Source organism: Micropterus salmoides, unplaced genomic scaffold (genome assembly GCF_014851395.1).
Source record: "Micropterus salmoides isolate LMB-PRFRI ecotype aquatic unplaced genomic scaffold, ASM1485139v1 Ms_hic_scaffold_22, whole genome shotgun sequence".
NCBI classification, from domain to species: domain Eukaryota; kingdom Metazoa; phylum Chordata; class Actinopteri; order Centrarchiformes; family Centrarchidae; genus Micropterus; species Micropterus salmoides.
The window spans coordinates 2,530,296-2,549,242 of record NW_024041373.1 but is presented as its reverse complement, the minus strand read 5'-3'; the positions used below and the strand labels follow the sequence as shown (position 1 = coordinate 2,549,242).

The 18,947-nt window shown below is 41.6% G+C and overlaps 1 protein-coding gene across 2 annotated transcripts in view; it reads left to right on the top strand.

Moving 5' to 3' along the window:
* The window catches only part of sertad2b (SERTA domain containing 2b), a 40,879-nt gene that overhangs the window by 10,061 nt on the left and 11,871 nt on the right, over positions 1 to 18,947 (top strand). Inside the window, exon 1 of one of the 2 annotated variants that reach the window (XM_038737433.1) lies at positions 13,461 to 13,607. The exons of the other annotated variant lie outside the window; for it this stretch is intronic. The gene's annotated coding sequence lies outside the window, so the exon portion shown is untranslated. Of the gene's footprint in view, positions 1 to 13,460; positions 13,608 to 18,947 lie in introns of those variants that run through there. 2 annotated transcript variants of the gene reach the window in all.

The following is an 18,947-nucleotide window of genomic DNA, read 5'->3' as shown; positions in this document are numbered from 1 at the left end:
AATATTTTTCAACTTGGATACTGGGCTTCGACATAATCATCCCAGACAATTGCGCACAGTCAAGTACGTCAAACAACAACAACAACAAAAAGTAATTTTGTCCCACAGGACACAGGAGTTGCCGGTCTACCGCTACTGTATGCTGTATGCTTAATACATGCGTAATGCACACAGTGTGGAATGGTCAATATGGGCCTACAGCACCCTTTTGCCCCAGAGCCCCCTAGTGTGTTAATCCAGCCCTGGTCATTTAATATACAATACACTGTGTCAGTTGTATCCTACCTGCTTTCAGCTAAGGTGCATTTATTGTGATACACATCAGACCACTATGTCATTATCACTAGCCAGTATTTCAAAACTTTGGAAAACATGACAGAAGAGGCAGTTATTGGGAAAGTAAATAGTTACAGTAGTCAGAGGACCTCATCACAAAATAACCCCTGTGAAGCTCTGACCATCACACACTGATGACATATAATAGATGATCTCAGGGGGAAGTTTAAGTACACACCATGCAGGTTTCCTGAGCTGGGATTTGCTACAGGCAAATTTAAAATAACAATCAAGCTCTATTTCAATGCACAGTTGCAGTTTTTCTGTATGTATGTGGCGTGTGTGTGTGTGTGTGTGTGTGTGTGTGTGTGTGTGTGTGTGTGTGAAACACAAACTCTCCACTTTGTGTTGACTTCTTTTTTGGGCCAACACATGTTCATCTGTTTTTTTTTTGGTGCAGAATGTGGACAAAGGACTGGGTGTCTGGAGAGGGTGCTGGGGTGGGGATATGGGGGATGATGTGTGGGGGGCTGGAGGGAGGGATGATGGGTGGGAGTGTGCAGTAGACGGCTGGATGGCTGGCTGTGTTTATCAATGTTAGTCGGGGGGGCTACTGGTGTGTGTGTGTGTGTATGTGTGTGCACGCGTGCATTCATCTGGATCTGTCTGCATGTGTCTAAGAACATGCATATACTCTTTTGCTAGTGAACCCGTCTGTGTGTGCCCATTGCCTGCCTTGTGTGTGTGTTCTTTTGTTTTGCTCTAGGTTGCTGGGTGATGGGACCAGCTGGGAGGGCTGAAGCCATTCACTTCCCTTCTGCTACCCTGAAGGCAGCCAGCAGGGAGGGAGGGAGAGCGGGGAAATAGAGGAGAAAAGCAAGGCAGAGGTGGAAGCGGGAGGTGGCTTATATCTTATTCCAAGGAGATAGAGAGGGAGCGATTGCAATCAGACAAAACAGAAAGAGACTGACAGCACAAGCTGAGAGGTGAGGAAGTTTTGAACACAGCTCAGAGTGAATGAAGAGATTCATGAAGGAAAGCGGGGGGGGGGGGGTATGAGGGAGGGAAAGTGTGTCAGGCTGAATCGTGATAGAGCAGCAGAGCTGACTCAGCCAGTCTGGTCTAGCGTGGGAGGGCAGCAGCAGGGGAAGAAGTAATAGATTACTCAGCATGTAACTGGATTACTATAATCAGATTTCTGTTTTCCAGTATATCAACATAAAAATATTTTAATGTAAGAGGGTTATAGCAATAGATCGATAAAAATTCACAGCAGTGCTCTGCCGCTTTAAAACATCAAACAGGATCAGTGTAGTCTGATTGCAGCAAAGGATTGTGACTGTAAGATTATTATTCTGCAGTCTTCTGATTACAACAAAAGTAGAAAAACTGTTATGTTTCTGAACAATGCTAACTATATTCTGTCACAGTGTCGCCGATGTTATCTGCTCACATCGACAACTGTGCTATTTAAGTGAGATCATGACGATTACGGAATAATGATGAATGCCTAGACATAGTGTAACAGCAACACAGGTCGAGAAGGGCCACAAAGTTCAGTAAACCAGCTCAGTAATGTTCGTTTCACAGCAATATCTATCTAAAATTTGCTAACATTAGCTAACATGAGGCACTACAAGCTAGTGGCTACCATACCTGTCCACATTGGGATGTGAAAATAAGTGACATTTTTGCCACCTGTTATACTACTGTCAAACATATCAAACACAGCTAGCTGGTGTCTTTTTATTTTTATTTTTGGAAGGATTAAAAATACAGGAGATTTACGGGAAAATATTTAAACGAGAGGACAGCAGGAGAAAATGGTAAAATACGGGAGAATCCCGGTAAAAATTATTGAGTTGATAGTTATGCCAGTGACTGTATATAAAGATGGAAATCTCCCCAAACGCGAAGCCAGAACATCTTGATTGCCTTCTGGTGATTGGCTGCAGTACAGGTCATAAACCCCGCCATTTTTAGGTAGTTCTTATCATGTACGTTCAAGTGTTCCTTGTTCTGCATTTTGGTTTTAATTAGCTTGATGCTATAAAAAGGGAGTTTCACGTCATGATTGACAGCTAAGCCCTGCTCGCGACTGAGTCAGCAGGGTGTATGGGCAGGACCCAAGCGGGAAGCTTCCGGTCTACAATATGAAGCTGATGCGGAAGTCCCTGAAACATGCATTCTATTGAAAATCCAGTAGGGGGCGACTCTTCTGGTTCCAAAAAGAAGTCCGGCTCCATTAGAAATAATGGGAAAATGACCCTACTTCTCAGCTGAATAATTACCCCAGTAAACACTTTCCTGATGAGTTTATGGTCTCAGTCACTAGTTTCAAGTCTTCTTCAATACAAAATGATGTTCATTTAGTAAATTATGGTCCCGTTTATTTTAAAATAGACCACAAAGCAGAGTATGTTTCAGGGCGGGATTATCTATGATTGACAGGTTACCATGGCGACCTGTCAATCAGGCTAGAGCCGACTCGGCACTGTAAATTTAACCAGCGTCGCTGAAAAAGCTTATTAGGAGTTGGCTGTTCACTTTCTCTGGTGAGTACATTTAGTTGTTTGCTAGACAAAGTTATCAGCCCTGTTAAAATGACCGCCGTATCGTCACTTCTGGGTACTTCCTGGTTGCAAAAACTCGACATGGCGGCGCCCTATCGGCCTAACTCGAGGCTTCAAAACAGCAGTCCACAAACCAACGGGTGACGTCACAATGACTACGTCCATTTCTTATATACAGTCTATGGCAGGACCTCCACCCTGATCACAAATTCAAATTACGTCACCATGGCAGCCCCCATATCCGGGATATTTTGGCTTTATTTTTGTAAAGTGGGAGGAAGTGGACAAGTGGAAACGGTCATACCAGAACAAGTAAGGCTGGTATTCCCTGAAAGAGTTTCACTGAGCTGGGGTACATTTTATCACTGAATTCCATGAATTAAACTTAAAATTACAGGATAACATAGCATAACATTAGCACAGTCAGAAAGTCAGAAAACTTTGTGAACACTGTCACAACACATTAACTAATGTTGTCCACCAGTAGCTACTGGTCATACTAAATGCTGTAAATACTAAATTCATAGTTAGTGAGACTCACACATGAACCAGACGAGTTACATACTGTATATTTAGGTATGATTGCATGCTCCAAAACAGAGGTACAGGAGGAGCACATTTCTGCATAGAAAAGTACATCCTTTATCAATGTACTAGAACTAATGGTACAACAACTAAAGTCAGGTAGGGTAAGAATTGTGATGAAAGGATTATTCAAGTAATCCATTTGTCATTTGATGGAAATAAAAGTTTTGATAATGCTGAGTAATTATCATTAAAACATAACAAATATTCTCTGGCTTTGACGTTTTTAACGATTTAATAAAACAAGCAAATTGAAAAGGTGGCCTTGTGCCCTAGAAAATTGTGACTGTTATTATTTTTCTGACATTTTATAGACTAAATTAATAATAAAACAATTGCAAAAGATAATCATAAAATCAGTCAATAATGAAAATAATCATTATTTGCAGCCCTAGGTAGCTGAGACCCAGTGAGGCATCATTTTTTTACTGCTGCACCAGTGACTCCTACTGGTTGTTCTGTTTAAACGGTCTTCTTCTGCCAACTTCTTCTGAGACCAAGAGTGTGGGTGAGAACTAGCCATTCTGAATTGGGGAAAAATCCAAAATAAATGACAGATGAAGATGACACTTTGGGTAACTAGTCGAACCTTTCAAGGTAAAAATGGTAGGGATACAAAATAGACTTGTGAAAGAATTAACAAGTCTCTCCTCAAAGGCCAGTCATGAATGTTTCTACCAACTCAGACAGACACATTCTTTCCACAACTTTGTGTTATTTCCTACTTTCTGTACATCTTTCTAACTGTATTCCTGATAAAAACAGAATGAAAAGCAACACCAGAGGGGAAAGACAGCTCTCTGTGGATGTTGTGGCTGGAAGGGAGAGAACGGTTAGTAAAATGAAGCTGCCACAGGGTGGAAAAAGTGAGAAAAGAAAGATGGATAACCAGCTGCACTGTAGTTGCTGGCCGCTAGTCTCTAAAGCGAACCGCTGTGGCTGCTTCTTTGTGCCATGACTTTTGAGTCGGCCCGCTTTCTCTCTAAGATTAATGACCTTCCTGTTTTCAGCTACAGGATCTCCCTCCACAGAGTTTTCACTGCAGTCCAGTTTGACTTGAAGTGCACTTTTAAAAAACGCTGCAGAATTTATTGTTAGAGACAAGACAGCAACGGTATGTGGGAGGGAAGAATGCACACGTGATACAGTCAGTAGACGTCTGCAACAAGCAAAAACACTGAAGTTTTTACTCCTGCTACAACCATGCTTAGCCTACTGCTATGACTGTCCAACTTTCCTGCTTTTAAAACCACTGCCATCACTTCCAGTATTACTTCCACCACTACTACGTCATGTACTACAACCATCACTGCCTCCGCTACCATTCACACTGCTCAGAATTTAGCTAACCTGTGACACAAATTGCTAACATTGTGGGAACTGTATTCAATGTGTTATTGTTGAATTTCCCCAGTGGACAGAGGTATCTGTGTCCCATCTACTGCTTGACTATTGGTGAGTTGTCCCACTGGAATGTGTCACACTCACCAGTTTGCTATGGATGGGTACACACACACAGCCAAAAGCCATGAAAACAGACAACAGAGTACTGTACTGTATGTCTAAGATAGTTATTACAGTGTCTCATAATGTCTTTACTGGTGTAACTGATTTGCACAACATCATGTATTCAGCATTAAAACTTAAAAAAACATTTTTGTACAGTGACTGCTTTAAAATCAAGTCATTCATTGCTCGGCACTCTTGCTTGTTTTTGACATTTTGTATTCTGAGTAGGTAGTCTGTTAAACAACATGGCAGTGAAGTCAGTGAGAGAAAAACAATTAATCTCAGAAGTTATGAAACAAGAGGGGAAAAAGAAAAGTGCTCAAATGAAAGAGAGACAGAGAGAGAAACAGAACAACAACTTCTTTCCTGTAAGTCACCTGACACTGGAGGCGTCACACAGCCATGAGTAAACACACCTCCCTCCTGCTCTCTCGCACTCTCTTTATGTCTGGGTCTCTCGCCCAAGTTCTTAGTCAAGGCAAGCCAAGCCCTCTTCTTGCAAGATGAAAAGTTTTGTTTTGAGCTCCTAACTAGTTTCTATTAATAGACCTATCTCGCTAAATTCTTCCGTCATAGCACAGAAGAAGGAGGGTTCTTAGGCTAAGGAAAACAATCACACCACTATGCCACTTTATTTTTGTTCTTATTTTATTTTATATACTTTGAATTAGTTTTTTTATTTTTAATCAACTTATCTGCCTATGTATTCTGTCCTTGTGCGGCTGCAACACCTGAATTTCCCCTCTGGGGATCAATAAAGGCTTTTCTTATCTTATAATGGCTCAGAAATCCACTGATTTTTTTTATATTATGGCAGATCAAAAGGGTGGCGCTGTGGTTCAGTGGTTAGCACTGTCACCTCACAGCAAGAAGGTCGTGGGTTCAAACCCTGGTTGCTTTCTGTGTGGAGTTTGCATGTTCTCCCCGTGTCTGCGTGGGTTCTCTCCGGGTACTCCGGCTTCCTATCACCATCCAACGACATGCAGGCTAGGTTAATTGGTGTCTCTGAAATTGTCCTTAGGTGTGAGTGGTTGTCTGTCTATGTGTGGCCCTGCGATGGTCTGGCGACCTGTCCAAGGTGTACCCCGCCTTTCGCCCAATGTCAGCTGGGATGGGCTCCAACCCCCCGCGACACTGTACACGGTTGACGATGGATGGATGGCAAATCAAAAGTTTTTTTTTAAAGGATAACACAGATTCTATATTTTGCATACTGTCGGCAAATCCCATGAAATGACCAAAACCAACGTGTTCATCTCTCCCTACCTTGTCTGTGGCTCTCAAGTAAATTGGTCCCAATGAAGACTACAATTTTGAAGAACAGCTAAAAAATATGTAGTTTCAGTTTAAAATTTTTTTTCCTTAAAACAGCAGGGCAGGCACTGTTCAAGTCAACAAATGTTATCCAAACAGGAGGGAATGTGTATTTGTTGGGGACTATTTTCAGCTGTGGAATAATATATTTGGTGCTCCAGCCTAGTGAGTAGCCTGTGTACAGCACTGATGCATGTGGGATCAAATCTGAATAAGCTACAGTGTGTGTACATCATAATACAGGATCATGTCAACCAGTGCAACAGTATGGCTCACTGATCTGTTTTCAGACAACAACTGGCACAGAGGAATAACACACATCAGCCTTTGGATACACACACAGTAATTGCTAGTAGGATCATTTAATTGGCGGCTTTTGGACTTTTTATTGGATTTGTTGACAATCAAAAAAATTACACAATAGCCTGACATTTGACACTGAAATTGGAGCATTTTTTTTCAAACTACTATTGATGTGCTGTTGTGAGCAGAGGCCTGCATTCACAGCATCCTGAGGTGTGTTGATTTAGTGACACTGCATAGCAAACGGGGGAGCCGAGAAATCAAGGGGTTGACTATGAGATACCCTGAGCTATCCAATCACAGCTGAGCAAGAAGTCAGACACCATTGCACAACCTTCCCAAGTATAACCTTTGGTACGCAATGGTGTGTTTGGGGGCAGTGAGTGAAACTGAGTGATTTTGAGTAGTTGGGCCAACAGTGCTGCTGCAATTGAAGCCAGTGTGACATTGTTTTGATCACAAACTATCCCGTTTATTGTTTTGAAACTCAGTGGGCGTTTTAGTGAAGACGGGCAAAAACAGAGGGCTTTAGAAATGATGACGCAGACGCTCTTTGATTGAGTCATGCAAAGCAGAAACACGATGCTACTGACAGAGTTTTTGAGTTGGTATTTTTATTCAAATATTTTGTACTACGGAATAGCCCATCTGCTTCATGTTTACACCAGCACGCGCTTGCCTAGTGTATGTGAATGGCCATTTTATGTGGGTTTTCCGTCATTTTAGTATAGATAGAGATCAACTCTAAAACGCAGCAAAAATCCTGGTGTGGATGTAGATCGTATTTGTTTTAGTACTGTGGATGGGGCCTAATAGGGCTTTCACAACTAACCTGTTTGGTTCGATTAAAACAAACCCTGGGGCTTTTGCCTGGTTAGAATGGTTTGTCTTGACTGATGTGAAGGCTGCCAATCAAACCCTGGTGTGGACCAAACAAAGCAAGGTCTTCCATGGTCCACTTCTAAACGTACTCTGGTGTGCTTTGTTTGCGGGGGCAGCCACAGGATTGTTTAATAGCTAATAATAGATGTGTGTATTTCAGAAGCTAATAATAAATCAATCTGCGACAAAATATCTTTTTTTGTGAGGGTGGAAAGGTTGCTTTGTGTTTGTATTTTCTCTCAAATGAATGGAAACAGTGGAGTGTGGCAGAAAAACAGAGATGGAGAGAGAAATGGATACCACGCAACAAAGGTTCCCATTCAGATAAAAACTGAATTTTGGGGTTTATTCTGCAGCACTGCTTCCTGCAGTACTGTCGACTTGCTCTGTGGTGAAGAAAAAGTAAACAACGTGAAAAACAATTTTGCCAACTTTAGCAAAAATGTTTAAATGTCCTTAATGACTTTTGATTTACATTATGTGCTCCCGACTGACTCACATGATGGGATTACATTTTAGACTTTTAACCTTAGGTGTTGTGAAAAGGGAGTAGTTTGCTCACCAATTTCACAAGCACATACTATATGTCCGTACACTGTAAATACCTGTATATATTATTGACAGTTGGAAAGGTGATACTCTTCTGAATGCACAGTTAGTTTTCATTAGTGGTTGTTTGCCTCATGGTAACTTCCATTTAACATCAATTGAGAAAAGCTGCTGTTGATTGTCACAGTAGGATGTAAATGTGTAAACGCTTAGATCACCAATATTACAAGAAATAGTGAGAAGGTAATGAGTCTAGGCGGCATGACAACATTTTGGGAGCATATTTGACTAAAATGGCACCACTGCAGGAGGCCGACTTGCTTTGCTTACTTGTACTTCCCCTTTTGAAGTGTGCGAGTCAAGGCAAGGAAGGAAGACGGTGAGATGTGTGGGGGGCCAGATGAACGGAGCGATTCCACTTCATACAACAGGCTCTGTCCAGCTTTGTGTGTGTCTGTGTGGGTGTTCATATCAGTTAAAACAGTGCAGTGCAAAATGTGGCGCTAATCATTGATATATGATGCTGGATCAAGGATAAAGCACTCTGTGTGGGATTGAGGCAGGAGCTGTGTATGGAGCACAGAGGGGGAATGATGGACACATATAAAGAGTGGTAAAGAGACAAAGAGAGAGAATAGGAGGAGGTAGAGACAAAGAGTGAGGGAGAGAGAATGGGAAAGAAAGCAGATGGGTGTTTTTGGTGTGGACCCCTTCCCCTCCCTCCCTATCTGCCCCTCTTTCTCTCCATGTTGGGCTGGTGTGCCACGCCCATGTCTAATAGTATTAATAATATTCTCTGGTCCTCTTCACACACCCTTCCCAAATCTGCCAGTGCACATGGATATTTCTACCAGTTCTACTCTATGTTTCTCTACTTTTTTAAGACAAATTGTAAATGTTTTAGTTGTTATGACCTCATTGCCCTAAAATACTCACTCAAAATTTTAAAACGTGCATATTTTCTAAGGTGGAATCACCCAGTCTGTGCACTTACCTATGGGTTTGTAGTGTCTAAATGTGATGAAAGAGAAGCCTAACATTTCCTTCCACACTCCTCTTCCAACAAATCTAGAAGGGAGTGTTTTTGGCATTAGATTGAGATAATATGTGTCCACTTGTGGGGCACAACAGAGTAATAATATAATAAGATAAGGACCGATGGGGACAGCTCCTTCATGCCCATGTGTTTTAAACTCCATGTCCCCTGTTTTATTTCTCATCTCCTTAATCATCTTGAGACTTTGGGTTAATATTGCTGTTTATTGCTGTTGTCTAGATTGTCTGGTCATCGCTGTTTAATAATCTGCAAATGGAGTTGTTCTATTTGGAGGACTAGTTTAAATGCAGGACATTCAGATTGAGGATATTTATGCAGAGTAAGACAATTTAGCTGGTCCTCAAAAGACATTTTTAGGAACAAGGTTACACCAAGGTTAAGGTCGGGCTTGTGGTTCTGATGGTTAAAGTTATTGCATAGCCAATAAACTACTTCAGTGACTGCCCATTTTGTACAATTTAATATTGTATAGTATGTGTGACTGTTTCTGTAGACGCTACTTCAAACCCATGCTGTGAGAAATTCTTAGTTACTGTGTTTAGAAAAAATAGCAGAAGTAGTAGCAGCAGCAACAGTATCAGTAATAGACGTAGGTGCAACAGTGATGATTATTATAGCAGTAGCTTTTGCTGTAATAGTTGAAGTCATGAAGTTTGTAGTAGTAGTAGTAGTAGTACAGTAGGTGTCCTTACTGTAGTAGTAATAGTAGTTATGGTTGTGGTCAATATTGCAGAAAGGTTAGTAGTAAAAGTGATGGATTACTGAACTAGAACTTACTTACACATTGCAAACTACCAACCATATGTTATTACATTTGTTACATTCTTCATACAATCAGTAATACACACTGATAGTAGTGTGTAGTGATTCCATTATTACTAAGACATAATCAATACACAGTTCACTTAAACAAAACTGATCAGTAACACACAGACAAGTGTAAGAATCAAATATTCCAGCTGTGTGTGTGTGTGTGTGTGTGTGTGTCATCCTGGCATTCTTCTGCTCGTGTATCTGTGGGAATTTATAGACCTTGATGGCATAAAAATGCACCGTGTGTTGTCACACTGAGTATAAATGGAACATGATGGTCGGCAAACTAATTCTGGCGACCGTCGTGATCCTGTGTGTTACCACCCAAAGACGCAACACGGTGAGGGGTGGAAGCAACATGTAACCTCGTGTACTGGGCCGGATTGATGAGTGGGACCACTGACCTCACCATGAGTCAGGTTCACACTGGAGTTCGCACTGATAGTGACACACACACACACACAGCCTGATATGTGCACAGAGAAGCGTAGACAAAGAGAGCATAATAAGAACAGAATAGAGCATTTACAGATTTCTGAATGTCTTGTAGCATAATGTCCTCTTTTATATTATTGTGTAGGCTACTCTGATGATTATGGTAAATTTTATAGTACATGTTTAGAAAAAATAATTTTGCCTTTCATGATGGTTTGAATACATAAACTATTGACCTTTTGCAGTTCTCTTCCTGATAGTCATGGCAATAAAGTCACTGAATTGAAATCAAAACCACAGAAAAAAATAAATGAATGGAGAGGATGGAAGAAAAAAAAAACAGAAAAAGAGAGACAAAAACAGAGTCAGAGAATGGAAAATGAGGATAAAGCAACAGCAAAAAAAAAAGGCAAGAATGGCCAGGAACTGGCAGTGTTTTCACAGAGAGGGAAATAAAAGAAGAGCGAGGGAGAAATGAATAAAGATAGATGGAGGGAGGGAGGGATGTTGTGGGTGCAGCTCTCCAGTTGGTGTTGCTATGGCCCTGCCCTCCCTGCTCACTGAGCCATTTCCTGTTTTTGACCTGAAATCTTTATTTAGAGCCATCCCTCCTCGCTGCTCTGCATTCATGAGTCAACTCTGAGTCCAGAGAGATGAACACAGGACTAAAATCAGATCTCCATTCACCACAGAAGCTACGTACGCATGCACGCACAGAGCTACCCAAGCTAACCTGATTGTTAGCCATACTCCAGCTGAGGTTTCATTCAGGCTCAACTGTTTGCATGTACCACTATATTGAGAATGCCTCCTTCCAGGAGTAACAGAATATTCTTGTCTTTTGTTGTTTGACCAGCAGTTTCCATAAGCACTGCTGTCTGCACTGATTGAGCTGATTCAGTTTAGCCTTTTATTTTTTTACATTCTCATGCATCAACCAGTCCAATGATGGAAGTTTATGTGTCTTGCAACCTTCATCCGATGGCTTCCAGTGGAATCCCTGCAAGTAGAGGATCCACTCACAGGAGCAAAATACATCTGCATGAATATTTTGGTGTGTTGAACTTCGAACAGCAAATTTGCACCATTGACCAATGGCAAGCTTTGTGGATAGTGCTGACCTTTGAGAAATCTGAGCCAAATGGAGGAACCTGTCATAGCTTATTAGCTGTTTTGCACTATTCTCTTTTATTCAACCCTCCTCTGTCAGAAACTGCCCCACAAAAGGGGAATGTTTTGCAGACAATTTGAAGTCAATGGTACAAATATGTCTTTTGAATGAACTATGTGAAATTATTGTGTTAGCGAACAAGCTCATAGTAAGAAAGTCTGTCCTCTTCAATAAAACTTTTTATTGAATTTAATGACGTACAATCCTGAGAACAAAACGCCAAAGTGGAGTAAACTACACATGAGAGAGAAAAGAAGCTTGGGGAGCTGTGACTGACCAGCGCTAGCGTAGTTTATTGTTCTAACATAGCCAAATGCGGCCCTGCGATGGACTGGCGACCTGCCCAGGGTGTACCCCGCCTTTCGCCCGATGTAAGCTGGGATTGGCTCCAGCCCCCCACAACCCTGTATGCAGGATAAGCGGTTGACGATGGATGGATGGATGGATGGATGGATGGATGGATGGATAACCAAATATTTCACAACACAGATGACTTTTTTATGCTACTTTCTGTTGTTACCAGTGAAGAGTTTTGGTGCACCATGAAGGCCTAAATGCTGTCTTCCTCCTTGACAAGAGGAGAAAGTGAATGATTCTGTGCAAACCTGTGAACACTGGATGCCAATGGATGGAAATACTTGAGACAGTGGGTTGATCAGTGCATGTCCTGAGAATAGGCAGCAAAAAAATAGGGAGACTTGTTTTGTGATTGTGAGTTTATCAGTGCACAACTGGGTGATTGCAGCAGGAGGCGTCAGGGGGGTAAACGGTCAGATATGCCCATTTTCTGCCCCAGGATGCTCCACTGGTGTTTTTGTCTGCATCGAACAGACTCTGCTGGGTTTTGTTTGAGTTTACCGGACTTCTTCCTGCCATCTGCTGCCGGGAAGCATGGGCATCACTAACCAGCCAAACAGCAATATCAATCCAGTGCTCATGTCTGTGACAAGCCTACTCGCCATTCCAGTGTCAATAAAAGAAGTTTGATGATGATGATTTCACTATTTGTCAAAGTGGAATATTCAAAACACCAGCACATAGGCCTACTAAAAAGCTCTGATAACATACTTGAAAATTGAATGGAGACTATGAAGGGTAATAAAAGTGCTGGCTGGGCACGTATGTAAATGAGACCTGGACACAGAAGCTTAACGCGAACACTGCGTCCACATTATGGTTCCAAAAGGTTGTTAATATTTAACTCATCAGTCTTTTACTGAGAGGGAGAGAGAAAGAGAGGTACAATATTACAAAACATACAGTGCGCCGCGCGCGCGCGTGGTTGTGGTTGTGGTGTGTGTGTGTGTGGGGGGGGGGGGGCAGCAGGCAGCTGCTCGGTTTCAGCTTCTCCTGACGCCTTCAGGTGCTCTTTGTAAAGTTGACAACCATAGCAAAATGGATCCCGAAATGACAGTTATTATGCCGTTGTTACAGTAATATTAACTCCTCGGGAGCGTAAACATCGTTTTAAGCAATGTAACGTAGGTGTATCTAAGAGGTGTGCCTAACTGCTCCAAATAGGTCTATAAGGAGGACAACCTTTAATGTGGCCTCTGCACAATCGACTGTACCATCTTAAAGTCATCTTAAAATCACTGATTGAATAAAAAAAAAAACATACATAGCCGAAAAGATACAGTTAGGCTACATAGTGAATGTAATTAATCTCTAGTTGTCACAGCATTTTGGCACCTGTCCTTAAAATGTCACATCTTGATCTTCCACACATTTGGACTTGAACACGTTCTTAATTTAAGTGCAACACTCACCATAAAGTAGCCTGTCTTAAACACAACAACGATTATGTCAATCAAAAGTTTTCATATTTCTGAAAATGTGTCCGATCTGCGAAGCACCTTTTCCTTGTGTGTAGCTTGGCGTCACACCGGCTGACTAATATCTTGTGTTTTTGAATCAAATGACACTGATTGCGGGACATTAGCCCACGTGCAGCTTACCTCGCGGGTATTATCCGACAGCTCGTGAAGGCAGCAGCGTTCGGAGGCAGTTTTCTCCTCCTATCAGCGCCATTGTGTGACAGAGTCTCCGGGACCGAGGAAGGCTCGTTCTTCTTTAGCCGACAGGACTGTTTAAATACCCCTCCATGTTTCTCTTTCAAACTCCGGCGGACCTGGTCGCGGTAAGACGCCGTTTCTATCTTTTAAAGACAAAAGTAAAACACGCCGAGGAAGTACATTGCGGCAAGGCAGTGTAACCTATTTCTAATGAATAATAGACACGGTTAAGGCTGGTGTTTCTGTAGGTTTGTGGGGAACGTTAACGCGGTCTGGTTGAAAAAGTTTTCGTATTAAATGGATAATATCAGCCAATACGCGTCCCTGCTTCTTCCACTGACCCTCTGTCTGTATCTGCCGAAAACCTATTCCAGTTTAAAGAGCCGAGGCAGCCGCCGCCACTTTCCAGTTTATCAGTACAGGGAAAAGTCTGTCTGATAAACTTTTTTTTTTTACCCTATATAGTGTTTTCACAAAATACACTCACCCATTGGCACATACAACTATAATGAATAGCGTTAGATAAATGATTAATTTCACCTGTTGGTTATTGTAATTTTTAAAACCTAAATTCCAAATGACTTATTATACTCTTACATGTGAACCACGTTCATTGAAACGGCGAATGACTTGGTTAAGTCTGCATAATTGAACAGATGTGTTGTCAACAGAAGCACATAGTTGGACTTGCACACATGCTGTATATTTTATGTAACCTTGATTGACAACTAGTGTGAAGCATGTTCTCCTACACCTGTAAACCTGGTGAAGTTGTGGAATGTGTATTTGCAGTGTGACTGTGCAGTTGACACTGTGGCTGTTGTGGTGAGCTGAGTGTTTAATAACACGCACCACAACACAGCAGTCTGCTCTTTTAATGACAGGAACATCTCTTCTTCACGTCATCGCCCCTGTGCTGTGACGTTTTTTCGTACAGTCTATAGCTGCGACCCACAAGCTGCACCTAGGTCACCTCAGAGGTTTTTATTTTGTGTAGAGGAGCACCCACAATAGAGACTCACTCCAGACCACAGAGCCCTGTTTGATCAGAGCAGGACCCCATCTGAGAAGTAGCTACATGTGATACAGAGTTACACAACTGTAGATGAACAGATAACCACAGTGGGGAGAGGAAATCCTAGTATTGCTGAGTGAGGTAGCCCCCAGGAGGTCCCCAGACTCCTGGTCAAGAGTACATAAAAAACAATTAAGAGGCATGGCAATAGCTACATTCTGATCAGTGTCCACTCTACAGCTATACTGCTAAAACCCCTTAAACAAAATTGGGAAAAATAGGGAGCATTTAGTTTTAGATGCACTTCCTGATTTTGTTTCAGCACCAAGTAGTCCCTCCAAATCCTCCACATTTCCTCCCAGTTTGCTGCTGTTATTTTCAGACTTTGTGGATTTTTGTGGATTTGGAGGCACTGTAACAAAATCATCTGTAACACGTATCTTCACGGGCATTTTGAGAAAGCCTTGATATGAAAACATCACGGGAGAGGTGACAGCTGCAGGCTTTCATTGTCAGTCTCTAAGGCTTGAATTGACAGTAATAAGGCAGTTTTGTTGCATTGGCTACCCTTCGAGGGAAGGATGTAGCAGGCTACTCTATATTGCATACGTTCTGTAGCTTAATACCTAAAAGTAGTAATATTAATAATGAGGCTCACACCGCAGCAGGAAGGCTTCAAATGCAGTAATACTCGGCATTCGCAAGGATTATACTTAAGTAATAAGGGAACTGCCTGAAGTAAAAATAATGACACTTGGACTTGGAGCTAAAGCTGTTGCTGCTGTAACAAGGTGGGCACTATGGTAATAAGGCTGATACTGCTGTGATACAGTGCATGCTGCAGTAATAAGGCAGATACTGCTGTAATAAGTTGGATACTACTGTACACCCAGTGACCAGACATATGGATGCTGTAGATTTCTGCAGCTTCTGAGGCTTTGTCACTGGAAGTGTCAAGCTGTGCGTTCTCCCTGAAGAGGCTCGGTGGAAAGAGTGGAGCGCTCAACAGCATGTAGACACGTCTGCTGACCTAAATCTGCTCTCTTCTTCTGCTTTTATTTATAGACTTAAGTGTGTGTGTGTGTGTGTGTGTGTGTGTGTGTGCATAAGAGGCAGCAAGTTTATGTGTGAATATACTAATGACCACAAATTGGAGACACATGTGCACACCTATTGTTCATGTATGTGAGTTACTACACTGTGGATTGTCCCTTTAACTAACATAGTACCTTTAATCCCAAAGAATAAGGCATTTAGACAGAGGCACCTGTCGTGTCTGTTATGATTGACTCATATTGCTCGAAGTATTGGCTATGCAGACGTTTGGTTCTTGGTTGAATGTAGTCTGTTTCCAGTTACACCTAGCTAAGTCACAGCCCTGTTATAAATCCTGCCTTACTGTTTATGTCATTTATGGTCACTTTGGTTGCTGTAGTTTGTGATGCCGTACTTCTAATGTTTTGTCCAGCCCAATTCTGTCAATGTGAGTACACTAAGTATTACAAACTACAACTCCCCAAAAAGCTATATGTACATAATAAACTGACAACTGAGTTTAGTTTCATCATAAGTCAGAAAAAAAGGGTTTGCAAGTCAGTGACTCTGTTGCTAGCCCTTGACCTTTAAACACTTTCTTTCCTCTTTACATTGGTGACCTGAACTAGAGTGTGTGATGAATCAAACACTCTAGTTCAGATTAACTAACTTCAGACACCCAAACTTGCACTTTAAATACTCTAAATCAACTACAGAAAGCCATTCATTCAGATAAAAATAAATAGAATTACTGTCAAAACTGAATTGTAATGCATTAATTGTCCACCAAAACTGGGGAACAAAATCTTTCAGGCTTAAGCTCTTTATTAACTGAAAGCAACATCTTTGTTTTAAGTGGTTAAATCCAGCCTGAGCTGGCCATGCCGACGCTCACACCAGTATGTCTTTATTAATGGGATGCTGCATGTTGTTTTGTAACCAGGTCTGTCATTACGTAAGAGATCGTAGTGAATTCCCTGTCTGATACCCAGCTGACCTCTATCATGGGAGCATTTATGATCACTATAAGGGAAAACACACACACACACACACACACACACACACACACACACACACACACATGTTTGTGGCACACACACACACGGACATTGTTTCCAGCCACATGATTGGCTTATTTATTTTGGCTCTTACTCTCCTCTACCATCTGTCCTCTCTTGTTGTTATTACGCAGAAACACTTTATGAACATTTTTCAGCAATTTCAAAATAAAAGCATTTTCAAGATTAGTTACACTGTTAGGATACATGACATGGTCAGTACAATGGGGGATTTGACAATGTACTGTAGCTACCGCTATCTGATATCTATATGATATAGAATTGTAATATTAAAAGTTGGCTGCAAAACTGCACTTGAAGCCACTTGAGATGAAGAACAAACGATATGACCTTTAATATTTAATTGACCTTCATTCACCCTCCCCAAACCTCCTGTCAACATTTCACCATTTAAACCACATGCACCCTGATTTGCTTAATAATACGTCGTCACAGTTTAATGGTGTGACTTCATTGTTTCCGGTGTTTGAGGACAGCCGCAGCTAGTCCCAGTGTTGTTGAGAGCAGCTCTTGGGAAAAGACACACATGCTGTCTTTGACTGGACCAGGGTATTTGCCTGTTTTATTGCAGGCCCATGCAAAAGAGCGTGCTGAAAATTTTAGAGGGGAAAATGTGCTGGCGAAGGGTTGTTGATGACCATGTCTAATTGTGGCACTTGATGAATGTGTGCAAGTGCTCAAAACTGTCATAGAACAGAATAAAAATATTACTGGAACAGAGCAATAGTAGTAGCTGTAGTCACAGCAGTAGTCATAGCAGTAACAGCAGTAGTAGAAACCGTAGTAGTAGTAGTAGCCATCGTCATGCTGTAACTATATCTTAAGTTAGAGGCGAAGCTGTTATTGAGCGTAGTTGGTGTAGTCAGGCAAGCACTACAACGCACTCTTCCTTTGGGTTTTGTCTGGAATGTGTTTACTAGTTCTACAATGTGTGTATATGTGTGTGAGGGAGACACACACACACACACACACACACACACTCAGCAGTGAGTTGGGCAGTGTCGTCCTCATGTGCAGAGCTGGATGCATTACAGTGAGCAGGAACAGTAGACGCACAGTTATGATTGAAAACTGCAAGCATGCTACTGTATGCCCTCATGCACATGCGAATGTGGAGATGAATCCACGTCATACTAAGCATACAACCCAGTGCTACATTCATCTACCTGCAGCACGTAGTGTGTGTCCATAATTTGTGCATCTAGAGAACCTGAAATAGCCCAATGTGGAGCTGAGGGGGAGGGGTGGATGTGCAGCTCAGGCATGGAAACCAGCGTATCCGGTTACAGGATCATAATATCACTGCAGAGTCCATCCACTAGTACTGCACTACGGCACAACACACACACACACTCACACACACACACTCACTCACTACAGCCAGCTCCTGGAATAATAAGCTCAGCCCACATGTCTGATGTGGGTTTGCAGGCACAGTTGGCAATGCTAACACACACTTTCATGTTTGCACACACACCTGAATTAACCTCTAAATGTATAAAACACTGATGTCTTATTTTTTCCACCATGATTCTGTGATTAGGGCTAGATTTATACTTTACATTCATTCATGTTAGAGATGAAACGGTATGAAAGTTTGATCATAGCGACCAAAATGATCACGGTTATCAGTATTATCACGGCTGTTAAAATGTGCTGTTCAAAAAGTACTTATACACTCTAGGGATCGACCAATATGTTTCGGGCCGATCCCTATACCGATTATTAGTATCCAATTAGACAGATGACCGATATTTGTAATTGATATATATTTGCTGTGAAACTTTTAATCTTGGTGTCAAAATTTAAGTTAATTGTCATGTTTAATCTTTATAAATAAAGATCCATCCCAGGTATGGACTTGTTGGACTAGGCTTAAAAATCTCCGGAGCGCTGTCACTGCCTCCCGCCATGTATTTATTGATCCAAAACAAACCCACATTGCATGTTGCGCCTGCGTCTGGGAGACTGTTGCTAACTTTGGTTGATGCTGGACAGTATTTACCGTGAGTTTTTCAAAGCGCGGTAACTGAGCACGGTTTTGATGATAAATCATCATCAACTTTTCATGTAATCTAATTTAAACATGCACTCAGCCACAAACCTTTCTATTTGAGAATAAATTTCTGATTTTGATGCTGTTTCGTGTCCTTTAATATCACTTATAGTTAAAATCTTCTCTTTAAAGATGTGTTTAATGGAAGTTGTTCAGAGGTAGCCCAGTCTCTGGTTTGTTCTTGGATTTGTATCAGGTTATTTAGTGATATTTTGGGCTGTAAGTGTTTATTTTGAGAAATGTTCCTACCTGACATCCTTCTTCACAGATCAGATCACTC